We start from the raw sequence: 16,843 nt of genomic DNA, 5'->3' as shown, positions 1-16,843 counted from the left end.
ATAAGAATACAAAAAAATAATAACAAAGATCTTTATCAAAACTCAAGCAATATTTGAGCAGAAAACATTAACTTATGTTAACTTTAGGAGTAAGTTATTTTGAAAAGCAGCTATAAAGATCATGTTCAGAAACTTCTTTCTCTGCTATTTTTGTTTTCTACACATTATTTTAGCAATAAGGGCTATATCCTCCCATGAGATCTACAGGGCGGATATGAGATAAGCCACAGATGAGTTAACTTGTTTTGGCTTGAGTAAGGAAACGTGGCTGCTCCAGATGCTTCCATGCTCCAAGCACATCGGATCTAGTAGGCAATAGAAACCGGGCTAAGACTCAAAGAGGGGGGCGGTTTTAGTGAATAACAAAGTCTACTCCTTCAGTGTTTCCCTAGACAAAGACTTTTTTTAAAGAAAAATATTATTACAACATAGTTCTAGATTAGCTCTTTGTAAACAAACTTCAACAAAGGATGATCCTAGAGTCTTGAACTTTTTTTTAACTATAGAAAATTTATTTTTACTCTTTTACTCTTTACTCTGTCTCAGTGACTGCTTTCCCTGCTTCTGTTTCACCATCTTTTTTTTTTTTTAGATTCTTTTTATTTATTTGACAGAGAGACAGCTAGCGAGAGAGGGAACACAAACAGGGGGAGTGGGAGAGGAAGAAGCAGGCTCATAGTGGAGGAGCCTGATGTGGGGCTCGACCCCAGAATGCTGGGATCACACCCTGAGCCGAAGGCAGACACTTAACGACTAAGCTACCCAGGCGCCCCATGGTTTCACCATCCATTGAACCAAACAAGCTAGAAACTTTAGATTTATTCTCCATAGCACCTTCTTCCTCACCCTGACATGTAAATGGTTTTCCACATCCTGCTCATTTCTTTTCTTTTTTCTTTTTAAAGATTTATTTATTTATTTTAGAGAGAGAGAAAGCATGAGTGGGAGAAGCAGAAAGAGAGGGAGAGTGAATCTCAAGCAGATGCCATGCTGAGTGTGAACCTGATGTGGGGCTCGATCCCACAACGCCAGTCATGACCCGAGCCAAAACCAGGAGTCAGACACTCAACCCATTGCACCACCCAGGTGTCCCAGTTTTCTAAGTAGGTATATCTCTATTGCCTCTTCCAAAGGTTGAGGCTCTTGTGGACTATACGACAGTCCCTTAGGTGGTTTTCCTGCCTCCTGTCTCACCTCTTTCTAGTCATTTTTCCTCCCCAATTGATAAAGTTATTAACCTAGAGACCACCAATGGGTCACCGTTGCCTATGGATCAGAATACAACCTCCTTAGTAAGATATTCATGCCCTCCCCAATCTTTATAATACCTTATTTTTTTGTATTTCTTTGAAACCCTCTATGCTAACTCCAAGTTCCTTCTTGCCATCCCCCAGACATCTCCAACATCTTGAGCCCTTTCATGCTTCAGTGTCCTTGCCAGTGATGTTCCCTTGGTTTGCAGAGTTCTTCTCCTGTATTCATCACATGGCCAACCTCCTAGCCTTCCCTCAAATCCCAGTACAAATGTGGCCTCCCTATGAAGGTCTTGACTCTTCCATTTAATTAATCACTCTTATTTCAGACCCATGCCAGAAACACCTGCTCCTCACTGAGTAATCTTTTGATGCCCCACACTTCCCAGCTCCTTTCTAATGAGGTAGAGCCATGTGATTTCTTCTGGTCAAGGAGTTAGAAGTGTTAAGTGAGATATGCCACTTCTGGTCCAAGACATGACCTTCCAACACTCTCTTCTCTTTTGGGAAAGTAGAGGGGAATTTTGACTAGATGGCAGAACCACAAGATGGAAATGGCCCAAGCACACCACAATGGGGGAGCTGCTCTGGAAAGCCCTTTGAAACTACATTAGAATTCATATAAGCAAGAAATAAATTTTTATTGGTTAAGTCACTGAGATTTGGTGCTCATTCATTACCACAGTGTAACCTCACCTATCCTGACTAATTCAGTGTTCTGTGTATCTCTGTTTAGCCTTTCGTTATGCTAAATTATGATAATGTGTTAATTATTTTTCTCCTATACTATGAACCCTCAAGGTCAGATGCAATGCCTGTTTTGCATCTAACACAGTGTTATGACCAAACTGAACTTGTGGAAATTGAACTCAGTATCTTCAAACTTTACCCGCAAACCTGTTCTCCTTCAGTATTTCTGTTTTTTTTTTTTTAAAGATTTTATTTATTTATTTGACAGAGATAGAGACAGCCAGCGAGAGAGGGAACACAAGCAGGGGGAGTGGGAGAGGAAGAAGCAGGCTCATAGCAGAGGAGCCTGATGTGGGGCTCGATCCCATAACGCCGGGATCACGCCGTGAGCCGAAGGCAGACGCTTAACCGCTGTGCCACCCAGGCGCCCCTCCTTCAGTATTTCTTATCTCACTGAATGACATCACTGTTAACAGTCACTCAATTCAGGATCTGGAGTTACCTTTTTTATCGTCTTCTTAATCATCTTATCTCAAGAATATCTAGGAGAAACTTATTCTGCTTCCCAAGTATATTGAGTTTGCCATGTTTCTCCATCCCCTTATCCCTCATTGTCTATCTCTTGTTGGGATGGTAGCCACCACCTTCCTTTGTGATTCATTTTTCATCTACAATAAGAGGAAGATGTTTTAAAATTTGCAAATATGATCTTATAATTTCCATGCTTAAATAAGACCAGATATATATGAAAAATATATTTTGGCCATCTGAATGACCAAACACATACATTCATACATTCATTCATACATACATACATACATACATACATTCATACATACATATAAATCACAATATCACACCTCCCCTTGGGTTTCAAGTGTGTTCAGGGAATAGCCCTGTCTTGCCTGTTCACTGCTATATTTTCAGCTTCTGACACACAACAGGCAGTACCAAATATTTGTTGAATAAATGAATGAATGAATGAGTACTTGGAAACTAGTAGGTGCTCAATAGGTGTTTCTTGAATAAATAGCCAACAGCTAGCTCATATATATTCAAGCAACTATGAATTTCAATACATTCTGAAATGTTTTATCAGTGCATATTTTAACTTTCAGTGCTCTTTCTCTTCTTTTATGTCAGCCCTTGCAACCTTTAAAATTCTAATCCATGGCTCATTTATTCACTCTTTTATTGGGGAAGGAGGTTCTTTGCATATTAATTCTTATGCATGTATGTATCTGAATTACATAATATTCAAAATTTTGTGTTATTTTGTGTACATTCTTCAGTAATTTTAACATTTACATACATGTCTTCTCAACTGAATTATAAAATCACTTAGAATTAAAACTATGAGCTCTGTTTTGAAACTCTTGCCTCCCCTCACAACCTTAACCCTCCTGGTGCCTAGCCTTCTGCAAATGCAGATCACTTATTTAAGTAATAATAATTAAAGGATTGGCAAGAGTTAGCCTACAAGAGTGAAAGATGGATGGGAGAAAAGCTCAGCAGACAGATAATTGGAATGGATTCCTGGCTTTGCCTTAAGCTAGAAATGACCTTTGGGGCTGGCATCCAGGGCTTGGGTCAGAGGTATAAGTAGCTTGTGTTCATTGTCTTAGTTTTGTTGGGCTCCATCCCACCATGCATTTTTTCCAACAACTCAGTCAATTACATTTAATGACCCCATGTTATGTGTAAGACACCTTAAAAACAATCCATGGAGGAGAAAATTGTTTTTCTAAGGTCCTTTTAAATATATTTAAAACTTGCAAAAACCTAAAGTAAACTGCATTTATTCATTACAAATTAGTTAATGTTAAGATCTAACTTATCTTTACTTTTTTTTCTTACACCCTCTCACCTCTCATTAGTATTAATATTTAAAATGAAGCAAAAACAAAAACAGTCTTGGCTTTTAACTTCAGGTGACCCATCTTGTATGAATGCAATCAGGCACACAAGTGGATTTATTCTTTGTGTGTTGCTGGCCATTGCCTTGACTCTGCCTGTGCTAAGAAGGACTCTTTCCTTGGCTGTTGTGACACAGCAGAGGAAGCACATTGGACTTTTCCGTAGCTCCCATGCTGCTATGTAATTATATATCTCAGATGAGGGGATAAGACTGCTCGGGGAGGCAGCCTGATGACAATGATTCTTTCATGCACTCAACTGATATTGATATGATGTTTTCGTAAGGAGCTATCCAAGATGGGGATTCCAGAATAAGAAATACTCCAGTATTTGAAAATAACGTAAAGCTGTCCTGTTAATTAAAATGACGCTCTGCACAAAATGAGGGAAAAGTATTATAATTCTCAGTTCTTACACCTTACTTCCATGAGAATGTTCAGATGTTATACATTCTGAGTGAAGGAAATCCATTCTTAACATTTTTGAAATTAAATTTTAAATAAACCACAAGATTTCAGAGCTGAAACATAGCTCAGAGCTGTAGGCAAATAGGATTTTGGCATCTTGCTCTGACTACAGGAACTTTACTGGGTTACTAAATTGTTGCTTTTATTGGTATATGTTAGACATGAGTGAATATTAGATTGTGACAAATTTGGGCCTATTAAGATATAATGTATTCTTATTTTTAGGTTCCACAACTGATTAAGAAAAAGCAGGCTCATTTTCAGCACATACACAGAGTCACAATTTCTGAGATATAGGAAATTTAACTCTATGTCTACTGAAACAAACTAAAGATAGTTTTTAACAACTATATTAGGTCAGCTGGGTGGCTCAAACAACAGAAATTTATTTTCTCACAGTTTCAGAGGCTCAGAAGTCCAAGATCAGGGTGTTGGCCATGCTCGCAGTCAGCCACCTTCCTGCTGTGTCCTCACATGGCAGAGAGAGCGAGTGAGAGGGAGAGAGAGCGAGAGAGCGGGAGAGTGAGCTTGCTCTCTGGTGTCTATTCTTATAGGGGCACTACTCTCATCAGACCAGAGCCCCACCCTCATGACCTCATCTAACCCCAATTATTTCCCAAAAGCCCCATCCCCAAGTACCATCATATTGGGAGTTAAGGCTTTAACATATGAATTTTGAGGTCTACATTCAGTCCATAAAAATTATTTAAAGACTTTTTTTTCTTGAAGCATTTCTGACTGTTGCCATGGTGCCAATTTCTGGAGTGTGTTACTTTTTTTTTTTTTTTTTTTTTTTTAACATTCTGCTGGTCTTTATTTCTCAGACTTTAACAATTTGCTTTGACCTTCATTTTGGGACATACTGGGAAGAATTCTTTGGAAGTGGTTATTTTCCTTTTCTGCTTAGGAAGCCATATGGAATATTTTTGCTTACTTGCCTTATGTAGTGATTATATTTATTCCTGCTTTAAATAAAGCCTGGAGTATTTTCCTTGCTAAAACTGCAGCGATGTCATAGGAGTCCTTTCTGTTCAGACTGTCCTTTCCACAACTCATTCCAGAATAAGTGATCAATGCTTCCATTAGCACAAATGTTCACATGCTATTAAAAACAAAACAAGGATGCCTTATGCCTAAAAAGTTCTACTGACATGCATGCAATGGACGTCCAAAAGATCATCCAGATCTTTGAAAGAAAATGTCATTCTTGTATTCACTTGAGACTGATGTCAAATTACTTCCTGGAATGACTTTTCTGTAAAATCAGTTTGAGGCAGTATCCATTCTTGCTTTGGAAAAGCATATCCTGTATGATTAACAAATGGGTATAGTGAACATATCCTGAAGATCAAAGGTGAAAGGTTAGTAGAAAACTAATATTACTTCAGTCAGATATGATTGGAGAAAGGATTTAAAGCCCTATACTTCAACTGTGGCACACAATAAAAGCAAGTGAAGGACTTCAATTACCCTAGAGTTTACTGGACAGTTAAAAAAATGTAATGTGTGGGACACAAGCAGATTGTTTGGCTTTGCTGTCATTAAGCTTAGTGGGTTATTAGCTGACCCTGTCTCCGGACTTGGAAGGAAATGGACCCTTTTTCCCTTCATGTGGAGCTAACACTGAATAAACCTTGTCACTACAGCATATTTATGAAGCCCTTGAGTGGTTTAACATTAACGTTTAACTTCTAAACTTTAATAATTCGGGTTGCAACTGTGGAAAAAATAACCTGTGTGCATGACTTCAGCAAACTGAAGTTTTCTTTCCCTCAGCCGATCTTAGCTGTAATACTCATTGCTTTTTGCTATAGAATTCAAACTGAAAATATAACGTGTATTTTTGCATAGTGATTTTTGTCCTAAACATTATTTTTGCAGGTTATTTCTATTATGCCTATAAATTGTGTTTTTAAATTTAAAAAGTTGGAAAGAACTTTGTGAAGACCTTACTTATGAGCAAAGCGTCCATTCAGAAATAAATGTCTCGTCATCCCTGACATAATTGCCAAATCTAGGTGAACGTTAATTTGATAAAATATGTGAACTGGTGTATCTGACACTGGCTGTATCTTTGCTGTTGTTTTTTGTTAAGTATTTATTCAAATTCCAGTTAGTTAACATACAGTATTATATGAGTTGCAGGTGTACAGTATAGTGATTCATCAGTTCCATTGAACACCCAGTGCTCATCACAAGTGCACTGCTTAATCTCCATCATCTATTTAACTCATTCCCGTCCCTGCCACCGTAACCATCAGTTTGTTCTCTATAGTTAAGAGTCTATTTCTTGGTTTGCCTCCCTCTCTCTCTTTGTTCCCTCTGCTCATTTGTTTTGTTTCTTAAACTCCACGTATGAGTGAAATCATGTGGTACTTGTCTTTCTCTGACTTATTTCACTTAGCATAATACTCTGTAGCTTCATCCATGTCCTTGCAAATGGCAAGGTTTTGTTCTTTTTAATGGCTGAGTAATATGCCAGTGTGTGTGTGTGTGTGTGTGTGTGTGTGTGTACAAATCATCTTTATCCATTTATCAATTGATGGGCACTTGGCCTGTTGCCATAATTTGGCTATTGTAGATAATGCTGCCATAAACACTGAGGTGCATGTATCCCTTTGAATTCATCTTTTTGTATTCTCTGGGTAAATACCCAGTAGCACAATTGCTGGATCATAGGGTATTTTTATTTTTAACATTTTGAAGAACCTCCATACTGTTTTCCAGAGTGGTTGCACCAGTCTGCATTTCCAACAACAGTGTAAGAGCGTTCCCCTTTCTCCGAATCCTAGCCAACACCTGTTGTTTCTTTTGTTGTTAATTTTAGCCATTTTGACAGGTGTGGGGTGATATCTCATTGTAGTTTTGATTTGGATTTCCCTGATGATCAGTGATATTGAGCATCTTTGCATGTGTCTGTTGGCCATTTGGATGTCTTCTTTGGAAAAATGACGATTCATGTTTCTGACTGGCTGTGTCTTTGATAAGTCAATATCGTTTGGGAAGCAGTATTATATAACAGTGAAGACAAAGACTCTGCAGCCAGACTGTGCATGTTTGAGTCTCAGCTCTGCCACTTACTAGCTTTGTGGTCTTTGGCAAGTTACTGAGCCATCCGTATAAAATGGAATGATAGTAAAAATACCTACTTATAGAGTTATTGCAAAGATTAAATGAGTTAATATGCACTGAGCACTTAAAATGTCATTGCTACCTAGGAAACTCCAAATAAGCTTGTTATTATTATCCACAGTGGGTAGGAGCATTGACTGTAGGGTCAGACATCCACAGTTTAAATCCAGTCTCCACTACCAGCTGAATAACCTTGGGCAAGTTACTTAATATCACAGTGACTTCATTTCTTCATTTGAAAATGGGGATAATAATAGACATGAGAACTAATTGAAATTATAGAGGCAAAATAATTAGAAAGGTCCCTGGCACATAGTAGGTGCTGAGTAAATATTAGCAATAGATATAATAATCATTTTACAGAAACTAAATTATATTCATACCTCCTAAATATCAAGTGAAATATGATATCAAATGAAAACGCTATAGCCTGTTTAGCCAGTCTTGAGAATAACTTAAGGTCACATATTTTTAGTAGTAATATGACTCCAAAGATTGTCTTGCTTATTATGAAAATGTTTTTCCTTTTCTGTGTCCCTATGTCATGGTAAATGCAGGAACCCAGGGGTTGTTACTCAGCCTCAAGGGGTCAGTATTGAAAGACCATTGCTGCTCCTGCAATGTAACCTCAGTGTCCTGGGTCAGAGAGGTGCTGGTGCCCTGCCCTCCTTTTCAATTTGCTCAAACCACAAAGTCCTTTTTCTCACCTTCCTAATGTACAGCTAAGGGCAGACTCCATGATCCAAGCAAGACCATCACAGTAATTAAGAGTACATTTCCTAGGTCTCAGTTATTCAATTTTAAACAACGATATGACAACAAACAGTATAATACCAAAGATAACTAGAAAATCTCCAAATGTTTGGAAATTAAGCAACACACTTTTAATAACCAATGGGCCAAAGTAGACTCTGAACAGAAATTAGAAAATATTTTGAATTTAATAATAATAATGGTGGTATGGCACATCAAAACTCATGGACTGTAGCTAAAGTGGTGTTTAGAGGGAAATTTGTGCCTTAAACACACATATTATGGGGAAAATGGCTGAAATTAATTATCTGAGATTTGACTCATGAAATTAGAATAGGATATCAAACTCAAAGGAAGAAGATATAATGAAAAGCAGAAATGAGCACCATAGTAAACAAATAATAAAAAAAATTAAAAAGCAAAAAGCTGGTAATTTGTAACAATTAGTTAAACTAATAAAACTAGTAAGTAAAAACAGAAAAAAATACCAATTTTAGGAATGAAGTTCCTGCCATCATTAAAAAGAGAATAAGAAGTTATTATGAGTAACTCCATGCCAATAAATTTGAAATTTAGATGAGGTTGACAAATTCCTTGAAAAATACAAGTTACTAAAACTGACTATAGAAGAAATAGAACATTTAAATAGTTCTATATTTACTTTAAAAATGGAATCTGCTCTTAAAACATCTTCTCCTCTTCTACTCCCCCCACCACTAAAAACCAAAACCAAAACAAACAAAAGAACTAAAACCAGAACCAAATGGCTTCACTGGTGAATGATTTCAAGCATTTAAAGATGAAATAATGCTTAAAATAATTTTTCCAGAGAATAAAAAATAGGATGCCTCCCAACTTGTTTTGGAAAGCCAGCATAATCTTGGTACTAAACCTGACAGGATGTAAAAAAAAGGGGGGGAGCATATAAGAGGGCAATTTCTCATTAACATAGGTTTAAAAATCATAAATATAATATTAGAAACTAAATTCAGTGTAAGATAAAAAGATAATAACACAATAAAACTAGGTTTCTTTCAGGAATACCAGGTTGGTTTAGCATTTAATAATTAATGAATATAACTCATCACATTAACAAACTAATAATATGTAGTATGGATAATAGAAAAGTCATGAGCATTTCAATAGCTGAGAAAAATCATGACAAATTCCAACATTCATTCATAATTTGAAAATAAAAACCTCTCATCAAACTAGTAATATAAAGGAAATTCCTTAATCTGATAAAAGGTAAACGTAGAAAATGTACAACAAACATTGTACTTGTGAAATGTTGAAACTTTCCCCTGAGATCAGGAACAAGACAAAGATATCCACTATCACCATTTCTATTCAACATCATACTAGACGTTCTAACCAGCGCAAGTAGAGAAGGAAAATTCCTTTTAATAAAAGGATTCCTTCTAATAAAAATAAAATTTCCTTTTAATAAAAGGAAAATAAGAAATGAAACTGTTAGTATACACAAATGACCTGATGTTGCAGATGGAAAATATAAAAGGATTTACAAACTATTGGAAATAAAAGTGAACTTAGTAAGGTTGTTGGATTGCTGGATGTAAAACCAAAATAAGAAAAGCAGTTCTATTTTTATATTGTAATAACAAACAATAGGATAAAAAAGCAAATACCTAGCAAAATATTTAAAAATGTACAAATTTCTACACAGAAAATGATAAAAGATTGCTGTGATAATCTAAAGAAGACCTGAGAAATGGAGACATATACCTATGTATCTACACCTAGATCTATATTATATGTAGATATTGAGGGATGGAAGACTCAGTGTCACGTAGATGTTACTTCTTCCCAAATTAATACAGAGATTGAATGCAATCACAAACAAAATTCTGGGTAAATTTTCTTGGTAGAAATTGAGAAGCCAATTCTAAATTTATATGGAAGTGCAAAGGGCCAAGAATAATCCCCATGGTCTTTAAGGGAAAAAAAATGGAGAACCTACCCTAGTGGATATCAAGACTTATTATAAAGCTACAATAAAACAGAATACAAATGTTTGAAATAGACGACTTGGGTGTTTGGTGACAAAGCTCATCCTGCAGAGTAATGGGGGAAAGAATAGTCTCTTCAATAATGGTGATTTAGTAGTAGGGTAGCCAAATGGAAAAATATATTTTGATCTCTACCTCATACCATACACAAAAATCAATTCTAGGTGGATTAAAGATTTAAATGTGAAAGACAAAACAAAATTTCCAAATCACAGCACAGGAGGATATGCTCATAACCTTAAAGATTTTAAATAAGAATAGAAATAGCACTAGCCTTAAAGTTCAAAACTAGATTACATTTAAATGAGGAATGTCTTTCCTCAAAGGATAGCATTAAATGAAATGGTAAAATATCTGTGATTTTGCTTCAAAATAATTAAGTGGTGATGGGAAGGAGTGAGGTGGAGGAGAAATGACAGCATAGCTGAAACAAGATGGGTTGTGAATCTTTTTTTGAAACTGGGGTTTTATTGCACATTTTTCTCCACTTTTATTTATGTTTGAATTTTTCCATAAATTAAAGTTTAAAAAACGAGAGACACTATTAAAGAGGGAAAAGACAAGGTGAAAGAAGATATTTACAATACATAAAACCAGAAAGGGGGCCTATGTCCAAAATGTATGAAGAATACGTACATATGATTAAGAAAAAGACAGTCGACTCAAAGAAAAATGAGCAAAAAAAGTGAAAAGGCACAAAAGAGAATTCCTAAATGGTTAAAAAAAATATGAAAATGATGTTAGTCTAATTAGTAATTAAGAAAATAAAGCCACAATTCAATACTACAGTCAGTGACACAATTTACCATATATATAAAACATACACACATATAACATACACACATGTCCATACACACTGGAGTGAGAAGCCCCGGAGTTCAGCAGCAATGTCATGATAATGTTAGCCTAGGATGGTGAAGATTAAAAATGCTGACAATACCAAGTGTTTGTGAGGAGGTGGTGTAACCACAACTCTCCTACACAGTTGTAGGAGAGAATATTGGTACAACTAGTTTGGAAAACACTTTGGGAATATCTACCAAATTTGAATATGCCTACCCCTACCCCTATGACTCAGCATAGTACCCATTCCGACTAGATACCCTTAAATGTGTATATACATAATTACATATATTTTCATACGACAAGTGAGAATTTTGGTAGTAACAGGTAATATTATTCCTAATAGCTGGAAACTGGAAATGACTGAAATGTCCACCAGCAGTAGAATGAATAAACAAGCACAGTGTATTTATATAACAGAATACCATGCAATAAAGAAAAATAATGAACTATTGCTACATACACCACTACAGATGCATATCAAAAACATAATATTGATCAAAAGATGCCATCCACACACAAAATACAAACTGTGTGATTTCATTTAAATAGCATTCAAAAATGAGCAAAACTAATCTAATCTGTGGGAGACAGAAGTAAGGATAGATGTCACGTATGGGGAGAAGGGAGGGGTCCTGATTGTTGAGGGACATGATAGGGCTTTTGGGTTAGGGCAATATTCTGTTTCTGGACCCGAGTAGTAATTATGGAAGTGTTTGCACTTTGTGATATGAGCCCTTGGAATTTGTGCATTGTTTTTGGTATGTAGATTGTACTTCAGTAACGGATGTCTATTAGGACGGTAGAATGATAGGGGCTAGGAGAAGGAATTCTGATAGATGACAGTCACTTTAGCATAGCAGAATTATGAGTGAATTTTTAAAAAATCTTGCTTTTAATTTGGTTGTTATGATAAATAAAATTTGTGTGGGAGGAAAATTAATTTATCGTTTGTTCAAATACATATATAAACTGGAGATGCAGGCGCTTGAGTTCTGGGCCAGGACCACAACAATTACAACCAGAAAAAATTGTAAAGCTGTATTATAACAGCCCCTCCCTCCCAAAATCTTGCTCCAGTTGCCTGGGTGGCTCAGTTGGTTAAGCATCTGCCTTCGGCTGAGGTCATGATCCAAGAGTCCTGGGATGACGTCCCGTATCGGACTCCTTGCCTGGTGGGGAGCCTGCTTCTCCCTCTGCCTGCTGCTCCTCCTGCTTGTGTTCTCTCTCTCTCTCTCTTTCTCTCGCTGACAAATAAATAAATAAAATCTTTTTTAAAAAATCTTGCTCAAAAAGGTGTGAACTTCTAATTTTAAACAATATAATTTTCAGGCACATCCTCCAAAAAAAAAAAAAAAAAAAACCAAACAACTGTTGCAATATATATCTAAGTAGTTGAATAATTATGGTAATGAACTACAAGGCAATCAGATGTTGGGAGAAAACTACTAATAATAACTTTGGTTTTGAAAGAAATATCCTTTCTTTTTCTTTTAGAGTTGATTTTTAAAAATTGTGGTATAATTGACTATAACATTATATTAGTTTCAGGGGTACAACATAATGATTTGATATTCATATATACTGCAAACTGGTCACCACAATAATCTGGTTAACATCCATCACCATTCATAGTTAACTTTTTTTCCTTGTGATGAGAACTTTTAAGACCTACTCTCCTAGCAACTTTCAAATATGTGATACAATATAATTAACTACAGTCAATGCTGTACCCTTTCTGACAGTATTTAACCAGTCAAGGTCAACAACTTATTAAGGATATTCTGAATTCCCATAATAAAACCATGTCATCTGCATGTAAAAGATTATTTATCTTTCTGTTCTATATGGTGGGATGTAGTCCACATCTGGTTAGTAGAATAATACAATTTTTGAGATGTGAAGTTCTTTATTCCTTTGATGGGAAGATTTTGGGTTGGGAGGGATTGGGGCTTTGCTCCTCATTTTGGGAAATATTTCCCTTTTTATTGTCTTTGTAATAAAGTTCGATTTTAAATTTTATGAATTATGACATGTGTCCTTTCCTCTTACTTTTTAAACTAGCATCATAATATAAAGATGGTTTAAATTGGGTACATGGAACTGGGTGGGAAGGAAGGGCTTTACCTCATACAAGAGGAATCCTGTCTTTACCTGAACATGGCCACAAAAGATATGTTATCTTGTTATGCTTGGACTTGTACCAAGGACCCAGGAAGGATCTATAAACCCAACACAAAGGATCGTGTGTAGTTAGTGTAACTTTGAAGAGGGATATTGTTAATTCTCTTCCAGTATCACATTAATTTTCATCTAATTTAGAATTCCTATTTGATAACCTAAAAACCTTGGAAGTTTGAGGCAGCTCTTCTTTACACTCGACCATGACCTTTACACAGCAGAAAAGGAAACAGCACTGGATAGGGAACCAGAAAATGCAGACTCCAGTCTTGATCTTGCTGCTTGCTAGAGATCACTTAATCTTTTCAAGTCTTAGTTTCATCAACTCCACATAGTTAATATCTCCTGCTTCAGAGTTATTACACTTTGAAAACCATAAGACAGAAGGTAAATATAGGCTAACATCATTATTTTGGTAGTTAACTTATATTTAGATTGCATTTTAAATATAAAAGATATATTGGTGGTGCTTAGGCTTGGTAAAAAACAGGGAAGTGAAGGCAGCAAAAACTAAGGAATGGGAAAATGGACACACTGGTAATTACAGAAGATTTTTTAAAAGGGCAAAGTTTCGATGTTAAAAGGTCAATATAACCCTTTATTTTTCTAACTATCACACATTCTCAATTTGGATGCAGTAGACATCTATTGTATTTTTCTACCTTGTAACCTGCCCCCTTCTGGCGACAGCAATCGCCTTCCTTGAAGAACTGCTTTTCCCAAACTCCCTGGCTTTCTGGTGGGCTGCTTTAGTGGCATTACTCTATTCAACTGGCCAGGGGTGGGTATGCCCAGGGATTTGCAGGTGACCCAAGCCAGGAAAATCAGCAACCTTCCTTGAAATTGTTTAGATAGATCCTGATAGGGGGAAATCTCTTTTCTTTGGAGTTGTAAGTGGGATTTTAAAAAAAATTTTGGAACTCTTTTGTCTGTATTATAAACAACTACATCCTCTCACTCTACCTTTCTTGCTGCATAGAGACCCTGGTGGTTGAGCCCTAATATCATTTTTTTAAGGGGTCTGAAACCATTTCTCTCATACCTTCACATTTTTCTTCTAAACACCACATCTGTTAACTAGATAATGTAGTTTGTAAGCAGTTAAGAACATGTATTATTAAAGGGCCATGGAATTTTTATTTAAAAAAACAGGGTCACCTTCGAGTGCCTGGGTGGCTCAGACGGTTAAGCTCTTGAGTTCCGCTCAGGTCATGATCTTGGGGTTGTGAGATCGAGCCCCACGCTGAGCTCCCTGATGGACTTAGGATTCTCTCTCCCTCTCCATTTGCCTCCCCTGACACCCCCCAACCCTGAAAAAAAAGAAAAACAACAAAAACCCATAGGGTAACCTTAAGTAAAAGAAAATCTCACACACTTTCACTTTATTTAAAAAATACCGTCTATGTAGTAAACAGTAAAATCTCCAGGTACCTAAAATACTTAATTTGTTGTCACAAAATATCTAATTAGCATTAAATTCTCCAAATGGTCTTAAAATTTTTGTTTTAACCTTTGTTTTGTTTGAATCAGGATTCAAACATTGGAGAAAAAGTTTTGTTTTGTTAATTTTTTTTTAATCAAGCATATGGCCTGGGCCCAGTTACATTTTACCTCTATCCAAGATAGGTATTTCCTTGTCACATTCCCATGAGCAACAGAATTTAGAAATTAATTCAAAGTCTCTTTATGTGCTTTACAAATATCAGATGACGTTCTGGAAATGAAATTATGGGTCAGAAGTAATAAAGTTACCCTTGACCATTAAAATCCAAAAGGGAGCAGTGACAATGAAGATTTACTTTGATTTTGCAAACTTTGGGGTTTCCTTACCTTTCTCTGGTTTTACTTGGTAGAAAACAAAAGGAGCTCCACCACTTGGTTTGCCAATATCTAAGAAAATTTCTAAGGGCAAATGCATTAATATGTTTACTTAAATATATTTATTAAAAACATCTGTAGTTTTATTTACAACTAACATTCTTATCTTCATCCTATATGCCTTCGTTCTCAAGTACAATGAAAGACTGAGAAAAAATATCATCCTCTCTAGGTATAAATAAATATATTTATTTTGCTTCAACTCAAATACGAAAGAATTAAAATACTGTTACCCACAGTCCCACAACTTTCTTCTTCCAAAGTGGAGGTGCCAAAGTTAGTAATGCATCATCTTCACCCATCTCATCAAATAAATGAACAATACAAGTGATCCGTGCATCTGCTAAGCAAACTCAGCATTTTGGCACCCCCCGCCCCCGACCATTATCCTTTAAGTCCTTCTGGAGCTAACACTGACCCCAGCCATAGTAACCTAACATTCACTTACTTCATTATTTCAGATCCCCACTCTAAACGGAACTACTGAATCCAAACCCAGGTATGGGTTTTTTTTTGTTTCTTTTTGTGGGGTTGGGTTTTTTTCGGGGGGGGGGGCATGTATTTATTATTCTCACTGTACTATTAAGATTTGGAAAAGTTAAAAAAAAAATCTGTCTAATGAGCACCCAGTAGTTGCATCCACTTTGCCTAGAGGCTCCAAATGTTTAAAACCACCGATCCCGGGCCATCCAGTTTCACAGCAGCCTGCTTTCCCGATCCTTGCTTGTCCTATCAGCACTGGGTAAGTGCCCAGGTTCTGATCTGAGACTAAAACTCATGATCTTCTGGCTCAGGTTCTGTGAACTGAGTCATTCTGGCACAGAGAATATTCCGTGACTCAGCAGGCCCGAAAAGGAGGATGTCAGATCCAGATAATTTCGAGTCTTTTAAAGGCAAGATGGGGAACATAAACAACACAGTGGAAGAATTTCGCAGTGGGTCTGTCTACCCAGGGGAAAAATGTCATTCCATTCCCAGCCCTTTCACTTCCTTCTCTGCCCCTGTTAAACGACGGGTTACACTTTAATTTAGAGGCAGGAAATTGCTTCAGAAAATTCATTTTGATGCTGAGACCAAGACCCTTAATTCTCCGGGGACCGTGTCAGTCCCCTGGACACCCCGGGACCCCTCCTTGGAAAAGGTTAGAGCCCCGCCCCGCGCAGCAGGGGGCCTTCCCGGGGCGGCCGGCGGGGCCGAGGAGCCTGCGGGCAGCTCCCACCATCAGGTCCCTCGGGTCCCGGCCCCAGGGCGCGGCCGGCTGGACGCAACTACCGACACCTGGTGGGGCGGAGATCCGCGCTGCCGCGGCCCAGGTTAGCGCGGGGCACAAAGGCCGATTCCAAGTGACCTCATCGACCCAACGTCGCCCCTTTAAGGCTCCCTCCATTACCCCTTCCCCCAATCGGAGCCCTCCGGGGACGCGGAGCCCCGAGACCCGGCGTGCAACTCCCGCAGGGCGCTGGCTCTCCTCAGCCTCCTCTTCCCTCCCAGCATGCACCGCCCCGCCGCCCCTCCCCTCCCCCGCTCTCCCTCCGCCTCCCCCTTCCCTCTTCCCCCTCCCAGTCCCCGCTCCTCCTCCCCTTTCCTCACTCCCCGCCCACCCCTCGCGCCCCTCAAGGCCCCTCCCCCGCCGATCCCGCGCCGCGGGCCCGAGCGCGAGATGCCGCCGCCCCCGCTGCCGCCACCGCCGCCACAGCGA

General features: G+C 37.8%; 1 long non-coding RNA gene across 1 annotated transcript; it reads right to left on the bottom strand.

The window, feature by feature from the left end:
• Positions 1 to 2,172: 2,172 nt before the first annotated feature.
• Positions 2,173 to 16,627, bottom strand: LOC130544325 (uncharacterized). The gene is made up of 3 exons (XR_008960526.1): positions 15,097 to 16,627; positions 14,425 to 14,576; positions 2,173 to 12,332 (listed from the first exon to the last, which is right to left on the bottom strand). It is a non-coding gene; the product is annotated as an uncharacterized LOC130544325 (long non-coding RNA).
• Between the last annotated feature and the right edge of the window lie 216 nt (positions 16,628 to 16,843).

The sequence above is a fragment of the Ursus arctos genome, unplaced genomic scaffold (assembly GCF_023065955.2).
Source record: "Ursus arctos isolate Adak ecotype North America unplaced genomic scaffold, UrsArc2.0 scaffold_2, whole genome shotgun sequence".
Taxonomy (NCBI): Eukaryota; Metazoa; Chordata; class Mammalia; order Carnivora; family Ursidae; genus Ursus; species Ursus arctos.
This window is presented reverse-complemented; position numbering and strand designations above follow the sequence as displayed.